General features: G+C 34.0%; 1 protein-coding gene and 1 long non-coding RNA gene across 2 annotated transcripts in view; one reads left to right on the top strand and one right to left on the bottom strand.

Moving 5' to 3' along the window:
• LOC309875327 overlaps positions 1-15,608 on the bottom strand; it is a 57,645-nt gene extending 42,037 nt beyond the window's left edge. Inside the window, exon 1 of the long non-coding RNA XR_014317013.1 lies at positions 15,499-15,608. This is a non-coding gene — a long non-coding RNA (uncharacterized lncRNA). The remainder of the gene's footprint in view (positions 1-15,498) is intronic.
• The window catches only part of PCDH9 (protocadherin 9), a gene marked incomplete at its 3' end in the record, with an annotated part of 749,604 nt that overhangs the window by 396,695 nt on the left and 334,862 nt on the right, over positions 1-18,047 (top strand). The gene's annotated exons all lie outside the window — the stretch shown is intronic.

The following is an 18,047-nucleotide window of genomic DNA, read 5'->3' as shown; positions in this document are numbered from 1 at the left end:
CTTTACTGAAAGGGTTGTGAGGCATTGGAATGGGCTGCCCAGGGAAGTGGTGGAGTCACCATCCCTGGAGGTCTTTAAAAGACGTTTAGATGTAGAGTTTAGTGATATGGTTTAGTGGAGGACTGGTTAGTGTTAGGTCAGAGGTTGGACTAGGTAATCTGGGAGGTCTCTTCCAACCTAGACAATTCTGTGATTCTGTGATTCCTTTAACTCTGATTCATGTAAAATGAAACAGCACAATTGTCAAGTAGTTAAAAAAGAGGAAAAAATTAATTTACATTGGAAATATTGTAAACTTGTCATAATCTTTAATAAGAAATATATTAAATATATTATGCTGTAATGTATCATGAGACTGCTTTGAATGTATGGTGCTTTGAACTGTTGAGTCTTTATTCTATAAGGGATATGTGTGCCTGTGCGCATGTGTATGTAAAGATACATATGCATATATTTTTGTATACAGATATATATATGCATGTATATACTTATATATATGTATATATAAAAATATATATTATATATATATACGTATACATCTATATCTATGGATATATAATATAATCATATGTAGAGACATGTAGATAGGTTTATATGGATATATACATACATATCGATAACTATCTATCTATCTGTATCTTGCCTAAGTTCATTAAGATGGCCATCTTCTTTAGGAAGTCATACATTAAACACATGCTTGTGCGCTCACACACAAATAGGGAAAATTCTTAACTTTTTTTTAAACTAATGATATGGAGACTTGTTAAGTACTTTAAGATCTTGCGGGCAAGGGAATTATATATATTGTGCAGGAAATATATCAGGTACTTTCTTTACCTTTTATTGTTACATAAATGGAAACCTCTGAAATTATAGAAGTTTCAGAGCTGTAAAACAGATATATACAGAATTGTACATTATATTTAAAATAGAGAAAAATTCTGAAGCATAGGAAACTGAAAATCATATAGATAAAGTATCATATAAAGCATATTTCCAGTCAGTAGGCTGACTTTGGAGATTGGGAAATGCAAAAATATTGATGATTTTCTGCAGTTCTGGAGACTGAGAAAACTGCAAAGTTTTCTTCTAAAATAAGAAACAACAACATATTTGTGATGAACAGAAATGTTGACATTTCATTGTCTAGTTGGACTGAAGTAAACTGTGAACATGATGGAATCTCCAAAGTGTGTGCTTCATAATTTACTGTATTTACTGACACAGTGAGAAATACATTTTATTTATATTTGTCTATTTAATTCTTGGATAGAAGTAATTAATATCGTTAATTAATATGGGGTGGTTGATACCAAAGAAGGAAGAGATGCTATTCAAAAGGACCTGGACAGGCTGGAGAAGTGGGACCATGTGAACCAAATGAGGTTCAACAAGTCCATGTGCAAGGCGCAGGGCAAGGTCAGGTTGCCTTGACTCAAGGGCAAGACCAGACAAGAGTATGGTCTGGGAGAAGAACTTATTGAGAGCAGCCCTGTGGAGAAGGACTTGGGGGTTCTGGTAGATGAAAGGCTTGATGTGAGCCAGCAGTGCACACTTGCAGCCCAGAAGGCCAACTGCATCCTGGGCAGCATCAACACAGGTGTGACCAGCAGGTCGAGGGAGGTTATTGTCCCCCTCTACTCTGTCCTTGTAAGGCCCCCACCTGGAGTACAGCATCCAGGTTTGGAGCCCCCAGCACAAGAAAGATGTGGACCTGTTAGAGTGAGTCTAGAAGAGGGCCACAAAGATGATTAGAGGGCTGGAGCACCTCTCCTACGAAGACAGGCTGAGAGAGCTCACAATGTTCAGCCTAGAGGAGAGAAGGCTGTGGGGATACCTCATTGTGGCCTTTTAGTACTTAAAGGGGTCTTATAAAAAAGATGGAGAAGGGCTCTTTACTCATGTAGATAAGGACAGGGGGAAATGGTCTTAAACTAAAAGAAGATTTATTTAGACTAGACATTAGGAGAAAATTCTTCACTGTAAGGGTAGTGAGGCACTGGCACAAGTTACCAAGAGAAACTGTGGATGCCCCATCCCTGGAGGTGTTCAAGGCCAGGCTGGGTGGGGCCATGGCCAACCTTAATTAGTGGGTGGTATCCTTGCCTATGGCAGTGGGGTTGGAATAAGATGATCTTTAAGGTCCCTTCCAACCTAAGCCATTCTATGATTCTATTAATATATTTCCATGAGCCCTTTGCATCTGTGAAGATGCATGTTCCAGAGCTAAGAAGTAGTTCGCAGAGTTATTCATATGGGTATGTCAGAACTGCGGTCAAAGGGACAACTCCTGTAGACATACTCAACCAAACTGTCAATTCATTCAGCACTGGATGTGAGAAGAGCTGCAGAACCTTGCAAAATACTTGCTTATGCTAGATTCCCTGTTACCACCGTATGTGAGCTAGCTAGGTATAATTGGCAAAGCACAGCTGTGCAAGCTGCAGTGCACATGCAGTCCCATGTATATAGCTCCTGCAAACTGCAATGACGCCTTTCGTTGAAGAATACATGTCTCCCCAGAATTGCCTCAGGGTCAACCATGCAAAAGGTGTCATAATATGAGGACCATCAGTGAATAATTAAAAATCTTTCCTTGAGAAAGAACCCGTATTTATGTATGCATGTAACATATGACGCTGCAAATTATGATTGTACTGCCAGAGAATTTCCAGTGATGGCAGTATTAACATGAATGAAACTCAAAATGTTAATTTGTAAAACTGGAGTTATTAAAAATCTAATTCATACATTTAAATGTTTAAATGTGTTCATACATGCATATGTGTAAATATGTATACATCAAAAACAAAAACAAAAACCAAAACCCACCAACACACATCATAAAAAATTACATAGATTTTTTTTTCCCTTCTTCTTTGTTGTCTTTCTTTTTCTTCAGGTGAAATTGATTTGTAATCTCAAATTAGCCTACCCAGTAAGTATTCAAAGTATGTATATATGTGAAGATATATATATATATATATATATATGCATACACACACACACACACACACACACCTCTGTGTTCCAGGATTCTCTATCTGTTAATTTCAAAAATCACAAAATATTTTTGTGTTTTTAAGAAAGGGAATACACTGGAACCTCCGACTAATTGTTGTAACTTCAGTAAATAACAGTGTTGCTGTTGTACCATAATTAACATGATCAAGACCTGGGTCCTCGTAGGCTGCAATACATCAGTCTGCAATAATAACCTGGATTGTTTGTGCTACAGGTAGACATGTATTTTCTTTTTTTAAGTCTAACCTTTAAGGGAAATGCTGACCATTTTATTTGATTTCTGGTATTAGGTAACTGCAAGGATATAGCTCAGCTGTTGAGAATCCGAAATATAAAGATGAGCACCAAGTGAGAAGAGTTCCCTATAGGAGTGCTGTAAGAATGACCAGATATATGAAGAAATTTGTGGGGAAAGATATAAAGAACTGTGGTTGATAATCTATACAATACAAAACTTCTGAGGTCATAACAAATAAAAACTTAAATCAGAAAGCAAGATTTAAATTAGACATTAGAAAATACCTTGAAACAGTAAGGATACCTAAGCACTGGGTTAGAGGTGTTGAATAAAGTTTTGAAAAGTTCACTGATGCAAGTTTTTGAAATTAGACTGATTATCAGCTAGGATAGAAACAAGTGTAGTTATTTCTGTATTGTGGAAAATGGATAGAAAATGCGATCTTTTGAACTCTAATATCCTTTTTCTTTCATGAGTTTTTCTTTCATGATTTTTCTTTCATGACTCTGGGTCTATTCACGATTGCTTTCAGTCTTCTGACTTAAGTACAGGGATTTTTTTTTTCAAAAAATTTTTTTTGCAAGAGGGAGAAAAATGTTTTCTTTAGTGCTTTTACAAAGAAAAAAATCAATATATTTGTCTATTGTCACCTCATGCCATTTGCAAATGGAAGACTGGTCAGAATTGTTACTCTTTAAAATGATTTTGGGGAAGTGAATAGACTAAGTTGTTGTTTTCTGCCCTAATGAATTTTTCATTTTTAAAATAAATTTCAGAAGCAGGTAGCTATACTATGCTTCTACTACTGCTGCTACTATAGCTATACTAGCTATACTATTATGATTTCCTTGCAGCATTTTCTTATAATTAGAGGAAATAAGTTACAAGCTGATTTCCTGTATTTTTATTTTTTCCTCTGGGTGCATGAAAATGTACATGATAATGAAATATACATGAAAATAATGTATGGACATTTGAGCTGATTAGGTATGAAAATGCAGATGTGACTGAAGTTTTCTTGATATTTTGGAAAAATAGAACAAATGTAATGATGCTTTGCAGCAGAATTCCCTGGAAACTCCTTGTGGACAGAGACAGACTTAAGTATGGACAGTTCAGTTGGATCTAAACAGTTGAAAGATATGGTACACTAAGGATGAGGAACATGAAGCAGCAGAAGGATTGTTGGTTTTCTCTTTCCTGTTCCTAAAATGATTCCTAGAAAAAATGTTGTGTGAAGGGTTATGGTTTATATGTAGTGTGGATTAGAATCAGGCTACTGCTGAATCAGGAAGAATTATCATAAACAAGGAGCCTTGGAGAGAGTTCTTAGAAACTGAGAAGAATACAGGAAGGCTAAAGGGCTCAAAACAGAGGAAAGACTGTAAATATTGTTTTGACAATGGACTAACAGTGGTCTGATAGGTTTTGGAACTGATAACTTAGTGATTTTTAGCACTGTTTAATGTTTTTTACTCCTTTTGCTGATGTCAGCATTTTTCCTAGTGAAATAATATTCTGTATTAGTGTTGCATGTCTGTTTTTATTTGGTTTAAGACAGCTATTCTAGAGATTTAAATCAAGATGTGAAATTGCATCATCATTGCATGCAAGTTTATAAGTGATTAGTAAATAATGTAAGTACCTATTTAATTCAGTTAATTGACACAGGTATAAAGTTGCACAACTGCAGAAGCTGGAAAAACTCAAGCACTCTAAATGTGGTAGGTATTTATTTTTGTATAGAGTCTGAACAGCAAGAAAGCAGATAGAGGAGACTTTTCAAGACACAGAGGAAAACTGTCCCAAGTGGCCAAGTGATCACAGAAAACAAACCCGCTACAAAAATGAGATTATGTGAAAGCATGGAGTGACACCTCAGTAGGTGGAAAGATAAAAGATTATCAGAAAATATCACAGAATCACAGAATTTCTAGGTTGGAAGAGACCTCAAGATCATCGAGTCCAACCTCTGACCTAACACTAACCAGTCCTCCACTAAACCATATCACTAAGCTGTACATCTAAACATATTTTCAAGAGCTCCAGGGATGGTGACTCCACCACTTCCCTGGGCAGCCCATTCCAATGCCTCACAACCCTTTCAGTAAAGAAGTTCTTCCTAATATCCAACCTAAAACTCCCCTGACACAACTTTAGCCCGTTCCCCCTCGTCCTGTCACCAGGCATGTGGGAAAATAGACCAACCCCCACCTCGCTACAGCCTCCTTTAATGTACTTATAAAGAGCGATAAGGTCACTCCTAAGCCTCCTTTTCTCCAGGCTGACAAATCCAGACTGATATAATTTGGACCAAGTCATGGAGTTTTAGTTTGTTGTTTTAAGAAATCATATTCCTAGCCTTAAGGCTTAATTTTACAAATCAGAATGATTCCTTTAATGTTTTTATAGGGTACAAAGTTTTATCCTTTGAATTGAATAGTCATATATCTTATATAAATTAAAATAATTTCTCCAACTTGCAGAAAAGATTGGCCTATTAATAGTGTCCTTTTCAACATACAGTATTATATTCTGTCAGTACTTAAGCAGGACATAGTTCTTTTTTTATCCTGAATCCCACTTGTACTTCTAAACTGAGGATGCAGTTATCAGCATTAATTTTGTTACAGAAATCTTGCCAGATCTTTCTCATTGCCTAATGATTATCTGTGCTGTAGCTTATATTCTATAGGTTTCCCAGAATTCAATGTTCTTTAACCTTATTGAGTGTTTTATTTTCACACTCAGCAGACTCTGAATATTCATTTTTTATACCACAGAATTGGATTTTTAGAGGCATCCTTTTTATTTTCTCTCTCTCTCTTTTATTTTATTTTATTTTATTTTATTTTATTTTATTTTATTTTATTTTATTTTATTTTATTTTATTTTATTTTATTTTATTTTATTTTATTTATTTTTTTTTTTTCTGGGGGTTGTGTGGGAAGGGCTTTTTTAAAGGGTTGGAAAGACAAGCAGCCTTTTTTGGACACTGGTCTTTTTGCAGAACTCCACCTCATCCTTTTGGATTTTATCATAGGAAGGATGGGAAGTCTCTCTAAACAATTTGCAATCCATAATCTTTATATTTACTTTGCCTTTTTTTTTTTCTTTTATAAAATAAAATAAAAATAACATAAAATCTGACTCTCTTTTCAGCTAATAGTATTTTTGAAACAGTAAGGAAATTATGCTTCCACAAAGACATTTGTCCTATTTCACGTCATCCCTACCTTGCTAGTATTGACAGTCAGACTAATAGATTATTGAGTTAAATGACTATGTCTAATCCCTGAATAATTCTGTTTAAGTTTTATACAACATATGTATATAATATATATAATATATATATAAAATATATAAAAAAGCATGCTGATGGAAAAAGAAAATCTGATAGCCTACAGAAATAAATGCTGATATATTCATTATGCATAAATGCTGAAATTAATATTGAGCTAATTAAGACATATATGGTAGTGTCTGTTCAATGGAATAAAGAGTGAATACAAATTAGTTCATTTAGTAGTATATGGGGAATCAGAAGAGACTAGACATGAAGAAAAATTATAAATAGGATACAAAATCTTTTCTGGAGATGATCAGGAACTAAGGCAGAGGACTTAAAGTATTTGAAACAATGGGAGAAAAGAATGTTAGGAACTTCCATTATTTTTAAAGAAACAAATTCATGAGCCCAAATAGAAGTCGAGTGCTGAAAGAAATTGAGTACTGGGTGATATAACATTAAAAGTTTTTCTGGGAAAATAAAACCCATTAAGAAAAAAAAAAAAAGTTTGAAACTGTAATGAGTGATATCACAGTACCATTTCTTATAGTTCAATTTGCCGGATATAGGTTTCTTAATGTTCTCTCAAGGGAGGAACTGTCTAGGGCAGGAAGAGTAACTGGAGTAAACTTTGAACATTCTTATTCTGTTGTATACATTTTGAGGAGTTTAATAAGAGTTAAGAATAGCTAAAATTAATCAATGTAGTGTGCTAGTGAAAGCTGAGTGAATCAAAATAAAAGTCAGGCCTTTGGTACAGTATTGTATCAAAGTATACAGTATTGTTATGGCATGCTTACCAGTATAAAGTTAGCAGTAGCTTTACTGTACAGCAGTGTTCACCTTTCTACTGACTGATCTTTATGAACCATATTGTGTTTTTTGTTATGTATGAGATTCAGAATTATGCCTCAGGAAAGTTAAAAATACAGAAAAAATCAAAGGTGTGCTTTTTGTAATTTATATGGATATTGTCTCTGTAATAAAATCTCTTGTACTACTTTCTTCCTGAAAGTGAGAAGTAACTTTACTCCATCAAAATATTATAAAATATTATCCATGATTGAAGTAGAATATACATTCATAATTACAGAAATCAACAGTCACTTGTAATACATTTATCATTAGTATTTGGCAATACACTCACAGGTATTAAAGCCCCTCCAAAACTTTTTCTTAATCCCAAATCAACTGAAGGTGAGAATGACAGTGAGCTTCTGCACCCCACATACCAAATTTAAACTATTTTCTGAACATTTTGAGACAACTCAATGCCTTTGCTATATCACTCTGGAAGATATTTTTTGTTGTTTTTTTAGAGGCCAAGGATACTTACTGAGACATTTCTGTCCTTTACAGCAGTGCACTTGAAAATTATAAGTGCAGTTTCTTGTCTGCATCAAAAATATTAGAGATTTTTTCCTATACACCAGTTGTGATCTTGGACACAAACTGTCAGGATTACAAGTCTACTAAATAATGTAAAGAAAAAAAAAAGAATATATATAAACATGAAAATCATTGATGATTCAGACTACAGAGAATTCCTGAAATAAAAACAACTTTTGCTTCTATAAGACACAAATCCATCTAGTGCAATTACAGTATCTTATTCTTTTCAGTTGTTGAGATGATAGTTTTGGTGATGTAAGTGAGGAATTGATTCTTCTTAATCAATGAAGTACTTTCATCAAGGGTGCTCTGTGGTAGGGATTATGTAGTTTTATATTGAAAACAAGAAGTTATTTTATTATTATTATTTTTAATATTGACATAGCAGCCCTTTGTCCTAATTTTAACAATGCTCTGCTGTTGTAATTTCTTTTACTTTACAGCTTTATGAACACTCCAGATAAGTTACAATATTTAGTTTAAATCTGGAAGCAAGACGAAAACACAGTAACAGAGATGTCTTCTCACAGTTCTCTTACTCAAGACTTAGAATTCTAATCTCTTTGTTTTTGTAGAATGAGCCCACATACAGTATTTGTCCTTCTCAGCCTCAAACTGACAGTTCATCTATAAGATCTGAGGCTTTTCCATCCTAAAGTATATCTTAAAATAGCTTGACTGCTTATCATTGCAAAATAAACAAAATTGAGTCCTGGAAGTGAATGGAAGTTGGCATGAACCTACCAGCTGTTGACAGATCAGGATTAGGTGGTTGACTTCTTTTAAAAGAGATCTGTTCTTCTCATCACACCTGTTTTCAATTTTCAGGTTATATTCCTGATAGATTACATTTCTGAGTTTGGTACATAGATGTCTCAAAAGCATGGAAAATAAAATCTCTATTACATATTTCATATGTTTTATTATTGTCTTTTACCAGCGAACAAAATTTCCTAATACGAAAAAAGCTATCTACCTCTACCTAACTAGTTTGATTTTATTTTGTGTTTGCTTTTTTTGTTGTTGTTGTTTGTTTCACTGAGTGTTTAGTTGTGTCCCACAATAATTTATTGTGGGACTAGAGAATACTGGGAAGTTTTCAGCTCTTGTATTTGATGAAAGTGAATTGTGTAAGCCTTGTATTCTATGTAATTTAAATAGGTACTCCATTTAAAACGTACTGATTTCCTTTGCCGAAGTAGTTGGCTTCCACATCATTTTAGGATCAAAGAAGTACGGAAAATAGAAATGTAGCTTTTTAAAAGCTATTAGGAGATTTATTATTGAGGTCATAAAACAAAAACAAAAACAAAACAAAAAAAACAGAAATGTGTTTATTCCAGAGACAAAGGACAAACTGGATAATGCTGATGCCTCTACTGCTATGTATTTGAGAAGTTCTTTCACAACAGTTTTTAGGAAAACACACTACTTTGGACTGAAAATAGCTTAAAAAAGAGGAGGTCATTTGAGATAGCATGGTGAATAGTGTTTTAAGGGGGATTTAAAACAAAACCAACAAACAAATAAACTAAAAATCCAACCCATACAAATAAATAATTATTAAATTTCCTGATTAAGAAGTGTATAAAAGCTTCTCTTCCATTGTATTTTTCCCCTTGCATCTTCATCATAATGATATTTAAAGCCTCATTATGTTTCTAAAATGAAAGACTTTGTCTTAAGATGTGTCAGCATGATACAATTTCCCTTTGAAGTTCTGAGGAGAGTCTTCTCATTACATTGTGTGACAATTTCTTAATGAGAAGATGTTGGTGGAGTAGAAGCTCAACGATTTTCTGTATGACTGGCAAGGGTTTCCTTTGAGTTAAAAAGGCTGTGAAAGCTATAATGTTCATATTGATCCAGACACTATCTATAGCTGTCTTTATTACATGTGCTTATTTTGCCATCATTTATTTATGACTAAATTACTTGGTGGAATCTCAAAGATCAAAAAGGGATTTTTCTGGTTATTAAAGGAAAAAAAAAAAAAAAGCAAAAGAAAAAAAAGATAAAAAAAAAAGAAAAAAAGGAAGAGGGCTCATTTTAAATGTTAAAAACTTGTCAATTTAAGAGAAAACTCAAAGGAGAAAAAAGAGCAGATCATATGACATGACAAATAAAATATGACCAGAGAAGAGAAGAGAAGAGAAGAGAAGAGAAGAGAAGAGAAGAGAAGAGAAGAGAAGAGAAGAGAAAAGAAAAGAAAAGAAAAGAAAAGAAAAGAAAAGAAAAGAAAAGAAAAGAAAAGAAAAGAAAAGAAAAGAAAAGAAAAGAAAAGAAAAGAAAAGAAAAGAAAAGAAAAGAAAAGAAAAGTAAAAGACCTGCCTTAGTATAATGCATGTAATGCACAGTTAACAGTAAGTTTACTTAGGAACAGTTTATAAAACTTCAAATTGTTCATATGTGTTGTGGAACAAAGTCTTATGACCATTACATTATTTATACATCAGTTTGAAAAGCAAATAAATAAAGGGACTCATGCTTTTTTCTTGCTTCTGAAAAGACAAATATAATCTCCTGCTATCAAAAACCCTGTATCATTTATGAAGTAGATTTCAGCCTGTTTTGTATTAAACCCGATTGTTTAATATATTTTATTCACAATCCAGAGACATATGAATGAAAACAACTAATAAGTTATTCATTGTTTCTTTGGAAAGATTCAGTTTTGCATAAAAAAAAAATTAAAAATCATTCAGAACTAAACATTTTCCATTTTTCCATATACCCTTGTGGTAACTCTCATGAAGATAGTAGAAAGCTGTAGATTGTAGAAATAGGGTGTATCATGATGGGCAGATTTTGACATTAGCACTTGACACAGAATGAACAAATATGAATTTCCCCTTCTGCAAAATCATTCTATAGTCAGATGTGTTGAAGTGCTCTAACTGAGCAGCCTTTCTGTGTATTTCTGTTACTGCCAGTCACAATCTGCCTGTTTGCCATCAGATTCCTCTCTGCTCTATGAAGTTGTTTACACTTGTGCAAAGTGGCTGAAGTAGTCTCAGGAGCAGATCTACTCATATGAATTGTCACAGTCCTATTGACTTCACAGGAACTATGATAATAGTTGCTGTCTTACTTGACTGCTGTCTTCTTTGAGTGGATAATCTGACTTAGCAGTGATTTACATTGCCTTTGCAAGAGTCTAAATGATTACTCAAGGTAAAAGACCACAGAGGATCAAGTCTTTCATACAATTCACTTCTTAAGAAGACTACTTTCAAGAATCAAGATTGACTTTTTTTTTTTTTTTTTTTTTTTTTAACATACGTGTCAGAATTTAATAAGTAAAAAACAAAACAAAACTTTTAATTGAAAATGTTTTCCAATTATTATTTTTTTTTCCAGGCTACTGTTGTATAAACAATTTTTCTCATAGTCACATATGATTAAAAACTGCAATAAATAGGAGGAAAATTTTCACAGTGTAGTATCTTTTCCAAAATATACAGTTTTTTCCTCCATTACATGAGGCTTCAATTTGTATTAATTAAAGCTACTTCCTGGGTGGTCAAAGATGCAAGGTGAAAATTTTGTTAGGGTGTTTTACACTATATCTAAACACCCTGGTGTTTTATTGCTAATTTTCACATTTTCACTGCAGTTCCTCATTGCTTTGGTGGACTGTGAAATTATTCTTTACTGCTATGAAATGAGATAATATGCTGTAGTCTGTTCAATGGGAGATCGTTTTCTGAGTTCTGATTTAAAAGTTCAGTGTTCATGCTGTTTATATTTAAAAATAGTTTTGTTTCTACTCTGCAACAGAATTAATGAATAGATGTCATCCATTCACCACTTACGCCACTCTTTGCATTCCCTCTAGAGTTAAACTGGTTGAAGTAATGAATGAATTTAACCTGCAGTCTCAAAATCTACCCATTAACCAGAATATCCCCTCAAAGAAAAGAAAAGAAAAGAAAAGAAAAAAGAAAAGAAAAGAAAAGAAAAGAAAAGAAAAGAAAAGAAAAGAAAAGAAAAGAAAAGAAAAGAAAAGAAAAGAAAAGAAAAGAAAAGAAAAGAAAAGAAAAGAAAAGTAAAAGACCTGCCTTAGTATAATGCATGTAATGCACAGTTAACAGTAAGTTTACTTAGGAACAGTTTATAAAACTTCAAATTGTTCATATGTGTTGTGGAACAAAGTCTTATGACCATTACATTATTTATACATCAGTTTGAAAAGCAAATAAATAAAGGGACTCATGCTTTTTTCTTGCTTCTGAAAAGACAAATATAATCTCCTGCTATCAAAAACCCTGTATCATTTATGAAGTAGATTTCAGCCTGTTTTGTATTAAACCCGATTGTTTAATATATTTTATTCACAATCCAGAGACATATGAATGAAAACAACTAATAAGTTATTCATTGTTTCTTTGGAAAGATTCAGTTTTGCATAAAAAAAAAATTAAAAATCATTCAGAACTAAACATTTTCCATTTTTCCATATACCCTTGTGGTAACTCTCATGAAGATAGTAGAAAGCTGTAGATTGTAGAAATAGGCTGTATCATGATGGGCAGATTTTGACATTAGCACTTGACACAGAATGAACAAATATGAATTTCCCCTTCTGCAAAATCATTCTATAGTCAGATGTGTTGAAGTGCTCTAACTGAGCAGCCTTTCTGTGTATTTCTGTTACTGCCAGTCACAATCTGCCTGTTTGCCATCAGATTCCTCTCTGCTCTATGAAGTTGTTTACACTTGTGCAAAGTGGCTGAAGTAGTCTCAGGAGCAGATCTACTCATATGAATTGTCACAGTCCTATTGACTTCACAGGAACTATGATAATAGTTGCTGTCTTACTTGACTGCTGTCTTCTTTGAGTGGATAATCTGACTTAGCAGTGATTTACATTGCCTTTGCAAGAGTCTAAATGATTACTCAAGGTAAAAGACCACAGAGGATCAAGTCTTTCATACAATTCACTTCTTAAGAAGACTACTTTCAAGAATCAAGATTGACTTTTTTTTTTTTTTTTTTTTTTTTTAACATACGTGTCAGAATTTAATAAGTAAAAAACAAAACAAAACTTTTAATTGAAAATGTTTTCCAATTATTATTTTTTTTTCCAGGCTACTGTTGTATAAACAATTTTTCTCATAGTCACATATGATTAAAAACTGCAATAAATAGGAGGAAAATTTTCACAGTGTAGTATCTTTTCCAAAATATACAGTTTTTTCCTCCATTACATGAGGCTTCAATTTGTATTAATTAAAGCTACTTCCTGGGTGGTCAAAGATGCAAGGTGAAAATTTTGTTAGGGTGTTTTACACTATATCTAAACACCCTGGTGTTTTATTGCTAATTTTCACATTTTCACTGCAGTTCCTCATTGCTTTGGTGGACTGTGAAATTATTCTTTACTGCTATGAAATGAGATAATATGCTGTAGTCTGTTCAATGGGAGATCGTTTTCTGAGTTCTGATTTAAAAGTTCAGTGTTCATGCTGTTTATATTTAAAAATAGTTTTGTTTCTACTCTGCAACAGAATTAATGAATAGATGTCATCCATTCACCACTTACGCCACTCTTTGCATTCCCTCTAGAGTTAAACTGGTTGAAGTAATGAATGAATTTAACCTGCAGTCTCAAAATCTACCCATTAACCAGAATATCCCCTCAAAGAAAAGAAAAGAAAAGAAAAGAAAAAAGAAAAGAAAAGAAAAGAAAAGAAAAGAAAAGAAAAGAAAAGAAAAGAAAAGAAAAGAAAAGAAAAGAAAAGAAAAGAAAAGAAAAGAAAAGAAAAGAAAAGAAAAGAAAAAACACCTTGTTTTAGTGTTTGTAGTGATGCCTGTAGCCTAACAATTTTCTGCAAAGATTGGCTTTTAAAATCCTGGTAAACCTTCCAAACTTTGTGTTGGTGCTTAGTCTGTGTTTTTTTTCTTTTGGAGGGCTGTGGAACTAGTTTTGTGATGGGGTTTAAATCAAAGTTATTAAAGATAAAGAAGACATAGTTAAAGCAAGGAAATTTACATTTTATACATTACAATATACATTACAAAGCTGACTGCATTAGCTTCCCTTTGGCAAAGAGAAGATGCTATTTTTCCAGAAATTGGTTGCCTCTGATTAACTTGAAAAGGAATTATCTCAATCTGCTCAGTTGTCTAATTGTTGCCAAATTGTAAACTGGAAATGTAGCTCCTCCTATGGTTGGTGGAAAGAAATTGACATCAAGTGATTAATATCCTGCAAAAATAGGTGCGTCTTAGAGTAGTGAGAATTTTTGGAGGAAGTCTTTGTAAAAAAGAAGCCTCTAAACAGACTTAGATGACTAATATTAGATCAGTAAGCCTGAAATACTTCCTTGGCAATATATTTATACATCTCTTGCTGCTTGTATAGTGTCTCATACTTAAGATATTTATCATGAGTTAAATAGGTATGGGAATTCAGTATTATTTTGCAGATGGGTTACAGGATTTAAGAATGTGTTTAAGAATGTCTAATGGAGAAAACGTTAAGTATTTTTCTTTCCTTTCTAATCTATCTCTAAGAAGTTCTCCACCATGTTCAGAGGTAATTTTGGTATCTCTTTCCTTGTGTTTCCCTGTTGCTGTTGTATCTGTACCTCTGACCTCTGGAAATCATATTCTTACATTGGGAATATCTGTTTTCTGATTTGTTTGATCGCAGAAGTCTCTTCAGATCTTTCATATCAGTTTTGCCTATTAGAAAGCATAACTAATGGATTCTAGTACCTTCGTCATATAGAACTTGCATACTGCTGTCACAAAAACATTTAACACTATAGAAAGCATTCATAGCTTTCACTGAGGAAAATTTGAAAAAATACAGGTTTAATGATGAAGAAAATACTTGAGACACAAACTCCATAAAGGTAATATCCTGTTGCATACTGATTATTAATTAAAAGCAACACAAGTTTATGTTGTTTTATGTGTTTATTAGGCTACCTCCTGTAGCTGGTAAAAAGAAACAGCTTTTGGGTACACAGGTCTCACCTTGTTTCTATTATGTACAGTACTCATACAGCTGATTTGTGAACAATGGAAGTACAATACTTAAGCCTTCTGGAATTAATTTCATGTTCAGTCATCTGCTTTCACACAGGTTTAGGTGTATTTTATTGCTAAAAATAAAGCAAAGCAAAAAAAAAAATTACTGATTGTAAAATATACTGATAGTATTTGGCAAAAGTGGGATGTACAAGAAAATTAAAGACACTGCCAAAGGGGTAAACCACGTCTCATTTTACAATTACTATAGCACAATATGAGTCATACACCTTTATTTAATTTCCTTGTTGTGGTGGATTAGCCTTCGCTAGGGGACAAACTCCTGCCCAGCCACTCACTCACTCCTCTTCCTCTGTGCAACAGAATAAGAAAATAAGCTGATAAAGCTCTGGTTCAGGAAAAAGACTGGAAGATTGCTCACCAGCATCTGTCACAGGGACTTGAGGAAAATAAATAAATAAATAAAGTATTGGCAATTAAAATAGATTCAGTTATTAAGAAACAAAGATAAATTTTAATACAACACCCTACCTCCCCCATTTCCCATGCTCACCTTCACTCCTTTGCTGCTGTTTCCTCAAACCTCACTCTCAAAAGCGATGGGGAATGGATGATGCAGTAAGTCTGCAACAGTTCCTCTCTGCCACTCCTTCCCCTTCGCACTTCTCCTTTATTCCAGCATGAACTCCTTCCCATGGCCTATAGGCCTTCAGGATAAATCTGCTCCACCATAGTCTCCTCCACCAGCTGCAAAGGAATCTCTGCTCCAGTGCATGGAGCAGCTCTTCCACTCCTTCTCTGACTTTGCTGTACACAGGGCTGTTTCTCGCACTTTTTCCCCTCAATGCTCAAACTGCCACGCAGTGTTTTGCTCTTTCCTAAATAGGCTTTCCCTGAAGTGAGCCCTGTGGTGGGGCCATTGGAGCCAGCTGAAACCAGCTGTGTCTGGCATGGGGCAGCCCCGGCCTCTTCTCACAGATGAGCCCTGCAGAACCCCACTGCCAGCATCTGGATACCTGTACCAGATATGTCTGCAATAAAAATCCTGCTGTGCATCACTACCTTAATTATTCAGAAAGTTTTGAAAGAACCTTTCTGTGAGACTTCCTCGAAGTAACAAATGGACCTTTCCTGGCATGAACAAAGGCTTTAGAGTGATGTTGAAATAAAGCCAGTGTACATTTTGTAATGTATTTACAGCATGAATTTAGAATTCAGTCCTGTTGAATTGTCAGGCTAAAAAATCACCCTTTCACCAGAAAGATGTGAGTTTAGATTTTCTTTTTTTTTTCTGTTTTAGATAGTTTTTTCTGTGTATGCAGTGAATGAAAGCCTCTGATCCCTGTAAGTCATTTTTCACTCCATTGCTAAAAGAAATGTTGAAGTAATTGCAGTTTTTGTAATAGTCAATGAGTATTTTTAATTGCCAAGTTTTGTGTCTGCTCTGTAGAGCCATATATTAACCAGCACATTGACTGGCATTCATACTGCCTGATCATTTATTTAGAAAGTTATAGAATTCCTCAGTCTCATTTAAACACAGTAAAACTGCCCCCAACATCCCTCTCCAATAACAGCTAAGAGATAGAGGGAGAAAGAGAGGGATAGAGACAGAAAGAGAGGGAGAGGGAGCAGTAGTTCTGACTGTATAAATAAGGAAAATTACATAATTTACATTTGCTAACCTGACTGGGATTTAACACTTAATTGCAACCCTCTTAACTATTGTCTTTTACAGAAGAATAATGGTTTGAACAGTGCATGGGGTTTTGTTAGTGTATTGCGGGGGGGGGGAGGGGGGGGGAGGGGGGGGAAGAAGTTTTTCTTATTTAGACTTTGTGCTGTTAAACAGATATTTATGAATCTAATAGTCAAAGAAGAAGCCATTCTCTGCCATGCATCTTAAAAACAAGAGAAAAAAAATCTCCTTGTCTTGTCTTTTTCCATGCTTCTGGAAGCAAGCCTAGCAAAATTATATATTTTTAAGGGAGGTGACTCATGTGCGCAGTTAACATTTATAATGGTACATCTTAAAAATACAAGTCTTTTCCAGACTGACTTGGTCAAGATTATGATACAGTTAATAACATGATTAGAGCTGGTATTAACATCATTGGTGGCACATCTTAGAAAGGGTTTAATCATTGATGGTATAAGAAACCTTTGTCTAAATCTTAAAATATCTCCCTGTTGCAAGACTATGTAATTAAGGCAGTGACCAGACAGTCCTTGCAAAGGATAAGTAGTATTTAAATGTAGATTATTCCCCTAGTTTTGTGATTTTTTTTCTTCATAGTTTGTGCAAGTTATTTCAGATGGACAGCCAGATGGATTGAAAAAACAATAGAGGAAGACATGGAAAACAATCGAGGCATTTTACCTTTCCTAGCTAACCTTTCTAAAATCATGCCTGATCTTATGAAACAAAATGAAAAGTGTTCTCTTCTAATAATATTGAGAAAACATTTCCCTTAGTATACAAGCAGTAGTGACTGACTTATATAACATTGTGCATAGAAGAATTCTCTGTGGGATGCTTTTATTTCTTCCTACAAGTAGCTACCGTGTTATCTCCTGAGTAACTATAACAGTTAAGTAATCCACACACATGCATAGAGTTTTTAGAAGCTATGAACTTGTCCACTCACAGAACAGAAAGAGGACACCTGGGGCTCAAATCCTAGTATGATATATCCTGTATGAGGTATTTCACTGAGACAGCTAAGACACAAGCACAGGTGTTTCAGGTTTCAGCGGTCAGTGTGACTGGGGACTGAATTGACTTATCAGAATACTTACCTGTCATTACAGACCATCGAGGAAGCCTAGGAGGACCAACCTGGCTCCTTTTAAGGCCGCAGATATATGTTTTCTATTCCAGCATTTTTGTTTGTTTGTTTATTTGTTTTTGCTTCTGTTACCAATAACAGGAATTGAATGAACTATGTTTTTTTTTCTTTTTATTTTTTTTCCCCTAACCGTCTGATACTGTAAACATAATAACAAAAGTAACAGTATCTATATTTGAGCTATCTCAAGAATAGCCTGAGCTATATCTCTAAAATCTCTTTCTTTCTTATATCTCTAAAACAGACTTGTATC

This window comes from Aythya marila (genome assembly GCF_965140915.1).
Source record: "Aythya marila genome assembly, chromosome: 1".
Lineage (NCBI taxonomy): Eukaryota > Metazoa > Chordata > Aves > Anseriformes > Anatidae > Aythya > Aythya marila.
The sequence above is the reverse complement of the archived record's forward strand: the minus strand, read 5'-3'. Positions and strand labels throughout refer to the sequence as shown.